General features: G+C 32.2%; 1 long non-coding RNA gene across 1 annotated transcript in view; it reads right to left on the minus strand.

The window, feature by feature from the left end:
• LOC141545595 (uncharacterized) overlaps window positions 1-13,539 on the minus strand; it is a 379,465-nt gene that overhangs the window by 284,800 nt on the left and 81,126 nt on the right. Inside the window, exons 3-4 of the long non-coding RNA XR_012483082.1 lie at window positions 12,671-12,736; window positions 9,839-9,888 (exon numbers count right to left, since the gene is read on the minus strand). This is a non-coding gene — a long non-coding RNA (uncharacterized LOC141545595). The remainder of the gene's footprint in view (window positions 1-9,838; window positions 9,889-12,670; window positions 12,737-13,539) is intronic.

The raw sequence follows: 13,539 nt of genomic DNA on the forward strand, positions 1-13,539 counted from the left end.
GTTTCTCTTGTCAGTTTGTTTTCTTTGATTCCTACTCTGACAAAATGAACAAAAAATTCAAAAGGGCTCTAACCATTGACAGCTTCTGTGTGGAGAGGGAGCAGACTTCAAATGCTGAGGAGACTAGGAACAGACTGTCCCCAGATGTATCCCCTGGGAGGGATATAAGCTGCTCCTCAATACAAAAGAACCTCATAGAGGAAATCAAAAAGGCTCTCACAAGAGAGCTGGAAGAGAAATGGGAAAAGGAAAGGGAAGCTTGGCAAGAGAGCCTGGAGAAGTCATCCCATACATTCAAAGACAGAATGGATAAAGAAATCAAATCATTGAGAAACAAGATTAGTGAGCTGGAAAAGGTAAACAACTCCAAGGAAAACAGGATTAGTGAGCTGGAAAAGATAAACAACTCCAAGGAAAACAGGATTAGAGAGCTGGAAAAAGAAATCAGCTCTCTAAAAAATAAAATAGATAAAATGGAAAAAAATTCCATAGAAGATAAAAACTCAATTGGATAATTACAAAGAGATATAAAAAAAGTGAGTGAAGGAAATACATCATTGAAAATTAGACTGGAACAAGTAGAAATGAATGACTCAAGGAGAAACCAAGAGGGAGTCAAGCAAAACCAGAGAAATGAAACAATTGAAAAGACTGTCAAGTACCTTACCAGAAAGACAACAGACCTGGAAAACAGATCCAGGAGAGACAATTTGAGAATAATCGGACTCCCTGAAAAATGGGAGGAAAAAAAGAGCTTGGACACCTTTTTCGAGGAAATTATCAAAGAGAACTGCCCAGACGTTTTGGAAACAGAGGGTAAAATAGACATTGAAAAAATTCATCGATCACCTACTGAAAGGGACCCTAAAATCAAAATGCCAAGAAATATAGTGGCCAAGTTCAAGAACCATCAGACAAAGGAACAGATATTGGAAGCTGCTAGAAAAAAACAATTCAGATATAGAGGATCCACAATAAGGATAACACAGGATCTAGCAGCGTCCACATTAAAAGAACGCAGGGCCTGGAACATGATATTCCAAAAGGCTAAGGAACTTGGTATGCAGCCAAGAATAACTTACCCAGCAAGAATGAGCATCGTTTTCCAGGGAAGAAGATGGACATTTAACGAAATAAATGAATTCCATCTATTTTTGATGAAAAAACCAGACCTACATAAAAGGTTTGATCTTCAAATACAGAACTCAAGAGACTTCTAAAAAAGGTAAAAAGAAATCTTGAGAACTATACTTCTGTCAAAAAATATGTAAAGAACATATGTACAATTTGTCTTAGAAACTAGAGGTGGAAAGGAGATTATATCATAAAAAAGTATAAAGTGGTGGTACTACATCTCATGAAGAGGCAAAGGTAACCTATTATATCTGAGAGAAAGAAAGGAGGGAGATGAACATAGCGTGTATCAATAGACATATTCGATTTATGGTGAAACTTCTTCCACTTCATTGAAAAGTGAAAGGGAAGGAGTAAGCTAAGGGGAAGGGAATACAGTAATTTCGAGGAAAAGGGGTAAAATAAGGGGAGGATCTTTAAGGTGGGGGAGGGATCCTAAAAAGGGAGGGCTGTGAAAAGCAAGTGGTGTTTACCAGTTTAATACTGGATAGGAGGGTAAAAGGGAAGGAAAGGGGAAAAGCATAAGCAGGGGTTAATAGGATGGCAAGCAATATAGAATTAGTCCTTCTAACCATAAATGTGAATGGGGCAAAATGCCTCATAAAGAGGAAGCAGTTAGCAGACTGGATTAAAAGTCAGAATCCTACTATATGTTGTTTACAGGAAACACACCTGAAACAGGATGAGACATTCAAACTAAAAGTAAAAGGGTGGAGCAGAATCTATTATGCTTCAGGCAAAACCAAAAAAGCAGGAGTAGCCATCCTCATCTCAGATCAAGCAAAAACAAAAATTGATCTAATTAAAAGAGATAAGGAAGGGCATTATATCCTGCTAAAGGGAAGCATCAATAGTGAAGCAGTATCAATATTAAACATGTATGCACCAAGTGGTGCAGCATCTAAATTCTTAAAAGAGAAATTAAGAGAGCTGCAAGAGGAAATAGATAGCAAAACTATAATAGCAGGAGATCTCAACCTTGCACTCTCAGAATTAGATAAATCAAACCACAAAATAAATAAGAAAGAAGTCAAAGAGGTAAATAGAATACTAGAAAAGTTTGATATCATAGATCTTTGGCGAAAGCTAAATGGAGACAGAAAGGAATATACTTTCTTCTCAGCAGTTCATGGAACCTATACAAAAATTGATCATATACTAGGGCATAAAAACCTCAAAATCAAATGCAGTAAGGCAGAAATAGTAAATGCATCCTTTTCAGACCATAATGCAATCAAAATAACATTTAATAAAAAGCCAGGGGAAAATAGACCAAAAAATAATTGGAAACTAAATAATCTTATACTAAAGAATGATTGGGTAAAACAGCAAATCATAGACATAATTAATAACTTCACCCAAGAAAATGACAATAATGAGACATCATACCAAAATGTGTGGGATACAGCCAAAGCAGTAATTAGGGGAATTTTTATATCTCTACAGGCCTACTTGCATAAAATAGAGAAAGAGAGGGCCAACGAATTGGGTTTACAACTAAAATTGCTAGAAAAGGAACAAATTAAAAACCCCCAGACAAACACAAAACTTGAAATTCAAAAAATAAAAGGTGAGATTAATAAAATTGAAAGTAAAAAAACTATTGAATTAATTAATAAAACTAAGAGTTGGTTTTATGAAAAAAACAACAAAATAGACAAACCCTTAGTAAACCTGATTAAAAAAAGGAAAGAGAAAAAGCAAATTGATAGTCTTGAAAATGAAAAGGGTGAACTCACCACTAATGAAGAGGAAATTAGAACAATAGTTAGGAGCTACTTTGCTCAACTTTATGCTGATAAATTCGATAACTTAAATGAAATGGAAGAATACCTTCAAAAATATAGCTTGCCCAGATTAACAGAGGAAGAAGTAAGTAGTCTAAATAGTCCCATCTCAGAAAAAGAAATAGACCAAGCTATTAACCAACTTCCTAAGAAAAAGTCCCCAGGACCAGATGGATTTACAGGTGAATTCTACCAAACATTTAAAGAACAACTAACTCCAATGCTATGTAAACTATTTGAAAAAATAGGGATTGAAGGAGTCCTACCAAATTCCTTCTATGACACAGACATGGTACTGATACCTAAACCAGGTAGATCGAAAACTGAGAAAGAAAACTATAGACCAATTTCCTTAATGAATATTGATGCTAAAATCTTAAATAAGATATTAGCAAATAGACTTCAGAAAATCATCTCCAAGATAATACACTATGATTAAGTAGGATTTATACCAGGAATGCAGGGCTGGTTTAATATTAGGAAAACTATTAGTATAATTGACCATATTAATAATCAAATTAATAAAAACCATATGATCATCTCAATAGATGAAGAAAAGGCATTTGATAAAATCCAACATCCATTCCTACTAAAAACGCTTGAGAGTATAGCAATAAATGGACTATTCCTTAAAATAAGAAGGAGCATATATTTAAAACCTTCAGTAAACATCATATGTAATGGTGATAAACTAGAACCTTTCCCTGTAAGATCAGGAGTGAAACAAGGTTGCCCACTATCACCATTACTATTCAATATAGTACTAGAAACTCTAGCCTTAGCAATAAGAGCCGAGAAAGAGATCCAAGGAATTAGAGTAGGAAATGAAGAAATCAAATTGTCACTTTTCGCAGATGACATGATGGTATACTTAGAGAACCCCAAAGACTCTGCTAAAAAGCTATTAGAAATAATTCAGAATTTTAGCAAAGTCGCAGGATACAAAATAAATCCACATAAATCCTCAGCATTTTTATACATTACCAACACAATCCAACAGCAAGAGATACAAAGAGAAATTCCATTCAAAATAACAGTCGATAGTATCAAATATTTGGGAATATATCTACCAAAGGAGAGTCTGGAATTATATGAGCAAAATTACAAAACACTTGCCACAAAAATAAAGTCAGATTTAAATAATTGGAAAGACATTCAATGTTCTTGGATAGGCCGAGCGAATATAATAAAGATGACAATACTCCCCAAACTAATCTATTTATTTAGTGCTATACCAATCAGACTCCCAAGAAACTATTTTAATGACCTAGAAAAAAATAACAACAAAATTCATATGGAAGAATAAAAGGTCGAGAATTGCAAGGGAACTAATGAAAAAAAGTCAGAGGAAGGTGGTCTAAGTGTACTTGATTTAAAGCTATATTATAAAGCAACAGTCACCAAAACCATTTGGTATTGGCTAAGAAATAGACTAGTTGATAAGTGGCATAGGTTAGGTTCACAGGGCAAGATAGTGAATAAAAATAGCAATCTAATCTTTGACAAACCCAAAGATCCCAAATTTTGGGATAAGAATTCATTATTTGACAAAAACTGCTCGGAAAACTGGAAATTAGTATGGCAGAAACTAGGCATGGACCCATATTTAACACCACATACTAAGATTAGATCAAAATGGGTCCAAGATTTAGGCATAAAGAATGAAATCATAAATAAATTGGAGGAACATGGGATGGTTTACCTCTCAGACTTGTGGAGGAGGAAGGAGTTTGTGTCCAAGGGAGAACTAGAGACCATTATTGATCACAAAATAGAACATTTTGATTACACCAAATTAAAAAGTTTCTGCACAAACAAAACTAATGCAAACAAGATTAGAAGGGAAGTAACAAATTGGGAAAAAATTTTTACAGTTAAAGGTTCTGATAAAGGCCTCATCTCCAAAATATACAGAGAATTGACTTTAATTTATACGAAATCAAGCCATTCTCCAATTGATAAATGGTCAAAGGATATGAACAGACAATTTTCAGATGATGAAATTAAAACTATTTCCACTCATATGAAAGAGTGTTCCAAATCTCTATTGATCAGAGAAATGCAAATTAAGACAACTCTGAGGTATCATTACACATCTGTCAGATTGGCTAAGATGACAGGAACAAATAACGATGAATGTTGGAGGGGCTGTGGGAAAACTGGGACACTGATGCATTGTTGGTGGAGTTGTGAAAGAATCCAACCATTCTGGAGAGCAATCTGGAATTATGCCCAAAAAGTTATCAAAATGTGCATACCCTTTGACCCAGCCATACTACTACTGGGCTTATACCCCAAGGAACTACTAGAAAAGGGAAAGGGTCCTGTATGTGCCAAAATGTTTGTGGCAGCCCTTTTCATAGTGGCTAGAAGCTGGAAGATGAATGGATGTCCATCAATTGGAGAATGGTTGGGTAAACTATGGTATATGAATGTTATGGAATATTATTGTTCTATAAGAAATGACCAACAGGAGGAATACAGAGAGGCTTGGAGAGACTTACATCAACTGATGCTGAGTGAAATGAGCAGAACCAGAAGATCATTATACACTTCAACAATGATACTGTACGAGGATGTATGCTGATGGAAGTGGATTTCTTCAACATAGAGAAGAGCTAATCCAATTCCAATTGATTAATGATGGACAGAACCAGCTACATCCAGAAAAGGAACACTGGGAAATGAATGTAAACTGTTATTTTTACCTTCTGAATCCAATTCTTCCTGTGCAACAAAAAATTCGGTTCTACATACATATATTGTATCTAAATTATACTGTAATATATTTAACATATATAAGACTGCTTGCCATCTGGGGGAGGGGGTTGGGGGAGGAAGGGAAAAAATCTGAATAGAAGTAAGTGCAAGGGATAATGTTGTAAAAAATTACCCATGCATATGTACTGTCAAAAAATGTTATAATTATAAAATAAAATAAAAAATTAAAAAAAAAAAGAAATATGTTTTAAACTGTTATATGTACAATGAGGAAAAAATAAAACTTTTTTTTTTTTAAAGTCTAGTTCTAAAAGCTAATTTCCTCATAAAGGTATATATGTATTCTCTTTGTGCATCAGTTTCATCTACTGTGAAATGGGACTGAAAATACATTGATTTCTAAAAACTGTTGTGATTTTAAATGCTTTAAAAACTATATGGTACTTTGAGTGTGAACTTTTATTATTCATATTTGTTAACCTCACTATTCCTTAATGTTCCCTACTCCTACTTTCTCACTGATTTTCATCTCCTGTTCCTACTTGTGGGAAGTGGATTTCTGATTCATGAAGATTATCGGCCATTTGTCCTGGATCTACCAAACATCTTCAGGGATACTTTGCCTTCCTAGATTTGCTAATAACAACATGCATTTCACTCCACTTTATCATTCTGGGAAATACTATTCAATTACCCTGCAACTATAATCATCATCTCTGTCCCTTTGCTAACTAAAATTATCCTTCATAGACATCATTCCTCTATACTTGTTGTCTTCCTAAATTAGAACATGAGCTCCTTGAGAGCTGTGACTGTCTTGCATAGTTCTATTATCTCCCACAACTTTATCAGGGTACTGAACAATTAGTAAGTTCTTAAGATTTTTCTCATTATTTCATTCACTCACTCACTTATTTTCATTCTTTTCTTGTTGCCTTTGCTATATTCTATGCCTCTTAATGTGCGATGCCTATCAATCTTCTTTCTATCCTAATATTTCTCTCCCTTTATGAAACTTGGTGTGGTGGTGGTGGTGGTGGTGGTAGAGTGTATCATCAGGGAATTCTCCTTTCTTTTTTTCTGCTCTTGACTATACCATTTGGGATAAAACATTCCTCTGTTTTTCACTATTTCTTAATGTTTTATTTAAACATCAATATAAGTAACTGATTTAATTTCAGGGGCAAGTTTCAGAACAGATTTTTAGTCCTTCTGTACAAGACTTAATCAGTATTCCTGAATGAACAGAACATTAAGTCAGTAAGATCCATTTTCCCAAGTTCAAATCTGACTTCAGATAACAGTTGTGTGATCATGGGGGAAACAAATAACTTAATCCTGTTTAGCTCAGTCTCCTCCTTAGTAAAATGAACTGAAGAAGAAAATGACATAATAGTATTTTTGCCAAGTATTTTCCCAAGTCAAGTTAAGGGTCAGACATACTAATGACTGCAAACAATAAAGAGTATTCCTTGTCCGTTCACTTATTTTCCTCATATGATCATAAAGCTTCAAGAATACAATGGAGAAAAAAGCATGCATTTGTGCATATTATTCATGTGTGTGTACATGTACTTTTGTATATGTATACTTGGATATATAGGTAAATAGGTATACCATTTTTGAGAAACCTTGAAAGAAAAATATTGAAATGTATCTCCTCCATATTATTGGACACATGTCAATTTATTTCTTGTGATGGTGTCAAAATAGTGGGGATGGGGAGCAAATGGGTACAAAGAATCATCTGGATTTTAGATCATCCAACAGGATATTTTGAAAATCACTCGAGGCAATTTTGACCAGAATATGGCTAACAGTTACACAGGGTAGACAGGCACAGATGGCTTATGATGTGCATCACTGAAGGGAACTCCTGAAGCAATGAGATTAGATTTTGAGTTTTTGCAGACAGGACTTGTCTTTTGCTTTTATGTGTAGTCCCAGTGCTTAGCACAGTTTCTAAGTACTTAAATTTATTGAATGCCTTTAAAATGCCTTATATCACTACTGTTTGATCTAGTGATTAAGCTTAAGTCTCCAAATAGTAAGTGCAAGCAGATAACTTTACACTAAGTCCTACACTAAACTGGAAATTCATCATTGCATGTTGAATAATAGTATGTTGTGTCTATTTAATATAAATGGAAAATACTAGATACTTTCTCCCCCCCCAAAAAAAAACCCTCCATGCTTCTTGTTTTTAATGTATTTTAAATGACTTGTGATGGATTAATGGAGTTGGAATTAGATCATATTTTATTCTACCTACATTAAAAAATTTACACATTGAAATCTAGTAATATTAGGTAATACTATGAATTTTTTTCCACTACTCCCCATATGATGACACACTGCCAGTTTACATTGATTTGAGTTGTTTTTTGCTTAGTTTCATGATTTTATTTTGGTTTCAGGAAATAAGATTATAAGCTTGAAATTTTTGCTATTTCAGAGATTAACACAAAGGGAAAAAAAAAACATCGTACAAAAAGCTAAAATAGTTTATCAGTTTCAGTTATTATCTTCGGTGTTTTCATATTTGTCTACATTATAATAGAAATTTTGATATTTTAATTTTAATCTTCAAATGTCTATTATCAGCTCTCTAAAGTCTATCTGATTAGTTCAATAAAATTGCAATCACTTTAGCCAATTTTCTTTTAACGTAAATTAATTAAACCAGAAACAGACATATTTAGTGGAATCTCACCATTATATATGTGTTTGCATTTGTGCGTGGATATGTATATATATATATATATATATATATATATATATATATATATATATATATATATATATATATATATATATATATATATATATATATATATATATATATATATATATGCTTATACACACATACACACATATTATATATACACAAAATACCTAAAATACATTTTGAAAAAAATACATGAAATGTACACTATTCTTTTATATGTGTATATGTATAATATAACATGCACCAAGTGTCTATCATATATGCATCTAAAGTTGTGGATACATATTGAATAGATATATACACCATACATACACTTATCTGCATATATATTATATAACATATGTGTATGTGTTCTGTTATAATTATTAACTGATCAGCCTGAAAAATAGAATTGCAAATATTTATATTAACAAATAAGTTAACCAGCTATACCCAGCGAAAGAACTCTGGGAGATGACTATGAACTAATACATAGAATTCCCAATCCCTCTATTTTTGTCTGCCTGCATTTTGGATTTCCTTCACAGGCTATTTCAAAGTCCAATTCTTTTTGTACAACAAAATAACTGTTTGGACATGTATACATATATTGTATTTAACTTATACTTTAACATATTGAACCTATATTGGTCAACCTGCCATCAGGGGGAGGGAGTGGGGGGAAGGAGGGGAAAAGTTGGAACAAAAGGTTTTGCAATAGTCAATGCTGAAAAATTACTTATGCATATATATCTTGTACATAAAAAGCTATAATAAAAAACAAATAAGCCATTAGAAGTATATTTACATAAATTTAAATTTATTTGTAAAATAGTGCAAACTTTTACATGTATTGAAATCATAATCATATAGAAATGTGCATACTTGTTCGTCTTCTACCAAAAATGCCTTATGTTAAAGACTATCATAATTTAAAACTTTTACAATTTTAAAAATATTTCTAATATAGTATATGTGTTCCTGAATGCTGTATATTAAGTATACTAACTAAGGATATTGTATAAAATATTTAATTTAATGGTTGAAAGCAACTTGTTTGTTTCCATTCCCTATTATATTAATTGGTTGTTTTTAAAGTTGTTGGAATGTACTCATGATTTTAAAGTTTTGCCAGCAAAGACTTATCGATAATAGTTATTTGCATGTTGTCCTTTATTTTCATAGTTTAATAACTTCAAAATTCAATAATATTTTTTGTCTGTTTTTTGTTTGGCTGTTTTTTTTTTTTGTTTGTTTTGTTTTTGGTAAAAGACGAACAAGTATGCACATTTCTATATTTCTTCTGTGATTTTTCTACGGTAACTAATTACTAAGATATGGTAAGGCTCAGATTTATCATTTGAGCTTTAAATGAGGTCACCAAGTAGTTTCACATTCATACTTCACATATCAAGACGGCACCATGGTGCAATGAAATAAATATCAAATTTTGAGTGAGAGAACTAGAGTTCAAAACTTTTGACATTACCTTTGTGTCTTGGAAAGTAATGTAGCAACTCTGAGCTTCAATTTGTTTACCTATAAAAGAAGAGAAATAAATATTATTTAAATAGATATACAAAACGTACTAAGAGGCAAATTATATTAGTGTGGGAGTCAAGTTAGATAAGATACTAAATATCATTTTATTGTATGTTATTAGTGGGGGGAAACAGTCATCCTAATTTGGTTTTCATTGAGAATAATTTTGGTATGATATTACCTAATTGATTTGCAGTTCTGAAATTAAAGTTCTTATCCTCCAAACTTCCAAAATTGCAATAGGTTACTTGTTTTATTAAACTCTTGGAATAATTAATAAACCTGCACTGAGACTTGCTGGATTCCTTTTATGTATTAGCTTCATACAATTCACTCCCTTTCAAATTCTTTAAATATCTTTAAATGACATTTCATTAAGTAAATTTTTGCAACACATAAACACCAATTGATTTTTTTTTCCCACATACAATAGTATGGGTTATCACAGTCCTATCTATATCTATATTTGTAAATGTGTCATCAACATTTAATCTGTGTGAATGCTTATTAAAACACCTTAGATAAATTGGAAAAACAAAATGGTACAATACTTTTGTTTTCACACATATATTCTCAGTTTAATTTAGGAGTGTACCTTTGAACATCCAAAGGAATTTTTTTAAACTATCGATTACATCATTTTTCAGATGGCAAAAACTGAATACCAGAAGCAGCATGATAAAAATAGCATGCTACAAGCAAGAATCAAATACTGCCACTCTCCCCCCTCTTTCTTGGTGAATATATCTAGTTTGCAACACTTTAGGGCATATCCAATTTAGCAGAAGAAAGTGTTTATCTAAACTTGCAGGCACAATTTCAAAATTGTACTTGAAAATATTTTCCTTCTAAACAAAATCTCTTTATTTTACCTTCAGGGCAAGACTTTTTGGGCTATGATTAAGGTTTACAAGAATGTGAGAATAAAAACAAAGATACATTTTCCTTTCATTTTCTCATAATTTCAGCTATGAGTGAGATTTAGAAGAGTGTGGTAATAGAGAAAGAAGGAAGACACATCTATTTTTTAAATTTTAATTTCTCATATTATCATCGGGCCAATAATAGGTTCACAAATCTATGGATGACTGAACTCTCAGACTTTTGTCTCTCACACTAGATCAATTGCATAAACTACCATAGGATAAGCTCTGATGCAATTAACAAGGTACTTCAAAAGTATCCTGATAGAATGGGTAGAGAAGTGGATTAAAGCTGAAGCTGCTTCATGTCTCAATCTGGGTTTGTTCCTTTAGTTCTCTTTGTGATGTGAAACATTTTATTACTTTGTTTTTGTTTTTGACTCCTCAAGTAAAATAGAGATAATACATTTCCCTTCCATATTTTATAAAAAAAGGATGAGTTAAAGTTGAATTGACTAAATGAATTGTTAATGAGAGAACCAAAAATAAAAGCAAAAGCACATGGGTCTGTACACCTAGCTTGAAAATGCAAAAATATACATAAATAAATAAATAAAATGAATAAATAAATAAATATAATGCATAAATAAAATGAATCACTTACAAATGGACAACCCTCTATTTTATTTCTATAGGAAATATTGTTTCATAAATCAAAACCATAAAATATTTACTAGTAGATTGTTGATATCAAAAAATGGAGCATTGTTTCAAGAACAAGCTTAGAGACATTAAAATCATTTTGCAATTAACAAAAGAAATCAAAACTCCTCTCTACTAATTGTTTTAGTGGCGAAAAAAAGATTTATGGGATAGCAAATGGAAAGGGATGATGGCCATGATCAGTCTATAACATCAACCAATCATGGGATTTTATAGCAGAAACGATAGAAAGGAAAGTAGATGGACTGGTGATCTAAACAAAGTGAACAAGAAATGATGAGCAATCTGTATGCTTCATTGTTAATCTTAGAATAGCAAGACAAATATAGAAAAGACTGTATCTTATTGGGTTAACCTTCAGAAAAATATAGAAAAGTTCAGAAAAATATAGAAAAGAGGTACAAGGGGTCAACAAATGTGGCATTAGTTTCAGTGAAATAAATATTTATGAAGTAATTCCTGCATATTAGGTATTGTGCTAGGCCAGGTGATATCATGTAAAGGTAAAAAAAAATAATCAAAAGATATCATGTGCTCTATATACTTACATTCTATGGGGTATGAACAGCTTTGAATTAGGCAATTACATTTTAAAATATGCAAAGTAGTTTCTAAGGGTGGCTGATCATCTAAATTGAAGAGTAATTTGTTAACAATAAGAGAGAGGAACCATATTAATAATCAAAGAACGGTGTAGCATAAGGACAGGAAGGATAGGGTTTAGTTGAATAAATACAAGCAAGGATCAGTGAGAAAGTATTTGGCTTAGATAGACTAGGATCAGAATCCCAGAGGTTCTTAGTTGAACCATAAGGAAGTAGTTTGGTATGTCCTTTGCAATAGTGGCATAAGTGTTGATTTTTTTTTTATTTTTATTTTATAAATACCTAAAATTGAAGTACAAAGTACAAGGGAGGAAAGAAATCCCAAGTATGGAAAATGATGGTTGCCTAATCTAGTTTGAAAGGCAACAGATACATTTTAGACAAGAAGGAGTATCCACTTTGATGAGATCACAGATATTTCTAATTATGTAATTAAAACAGAAATTAATACATATAACATTGTGTATTTTATGTACAGATAAATGTAATCTATCTATATCTATAAATATAATTATAGATAGAGATGAAAAATCAATACATTTCTATGTTAATATAGCAAGGAAGAAATTATATAAAAGATGAATTCACCTGTGCAAGATTAGACTGTTTCCAAAGTAGCTTTCAACCTAAAATGTCTCTCCTTCAGGAAGACTTCTGTTAGAAAAAAATAATTGATCCTGAATGAAAATGAAGAAAGAGCCAGAGAAATTATCACAAAAGGAGTTGAATGATGAGCCTTTTTTCAAGGTGAAAAAACCACTTCAAAATTTTTATGGCACTTTGCCTAGAGAACTCTGTAACTCTATCCATTGTAATACAGTTATTTGAGATACACATAGTCTCCCATCTATTGGTGACATTTATTGAATTTCAAGCTGCTTGATGCAGACTTTGAACCCTATATTTCTATCTTCAGTGTTCCATAAATATATGTAGAACTGACTTGAAAAATAATCAATTATGATATGCCTCACTCGGGGAACAATCCATTTATCTTCAGGAACCGTGTTACATTATGTCCAGCAGCAGTGCTAGCCATGTCCCACACTCAACTGAAGGGGAAGCAGATGTTGGTTCCCATAGGGCTGGGCATATCACAGATGCTCAATAAATACTTGCTGAGTGACTGATTAAACTTGCCATGACTTGTATCATTATTCTCAATTCCCACTGTGTAATATGATATATCATAAGTTGTACAAGGTACACTTTGGAAAGGTGAGCTGCCACAGGGATCAACCCATTAGATTTTTTTTTTTGTTTATTTTATTTTTTTTAAGTACCATCAGCTTGTTTTCTTATGATTTCCTACTTAATCTTAAAAAAAATTCCAGTGGAAGCATAGTGGGTCAGAGAGGGCAGGGTAAATCCAATTTTGATTATTTTAGTATGATTTAATTATCATTTTATTTTATTACTTTGAAAGGAATTCATTCTAATCTTTGTTTTCATTGAGA

The sequence above is a fragment of the Sminthopsis crassicaudata genome, chromosome 6 (genome assembly GCF_048593235.1).
Source record: "Sminthopsis crassicaudata isolate SCR6 chromosome 6, ASM4859323v1, whole genome shotgun sequence".
NCBI classification, from domain to species: domain Eukaryota; kingdom Metazoa; phylum Chordata; class Mammalia; order Dasyuromorphia; family Dasyuridae; genus Sminthopsis; species Sminthopsis crassicaudata.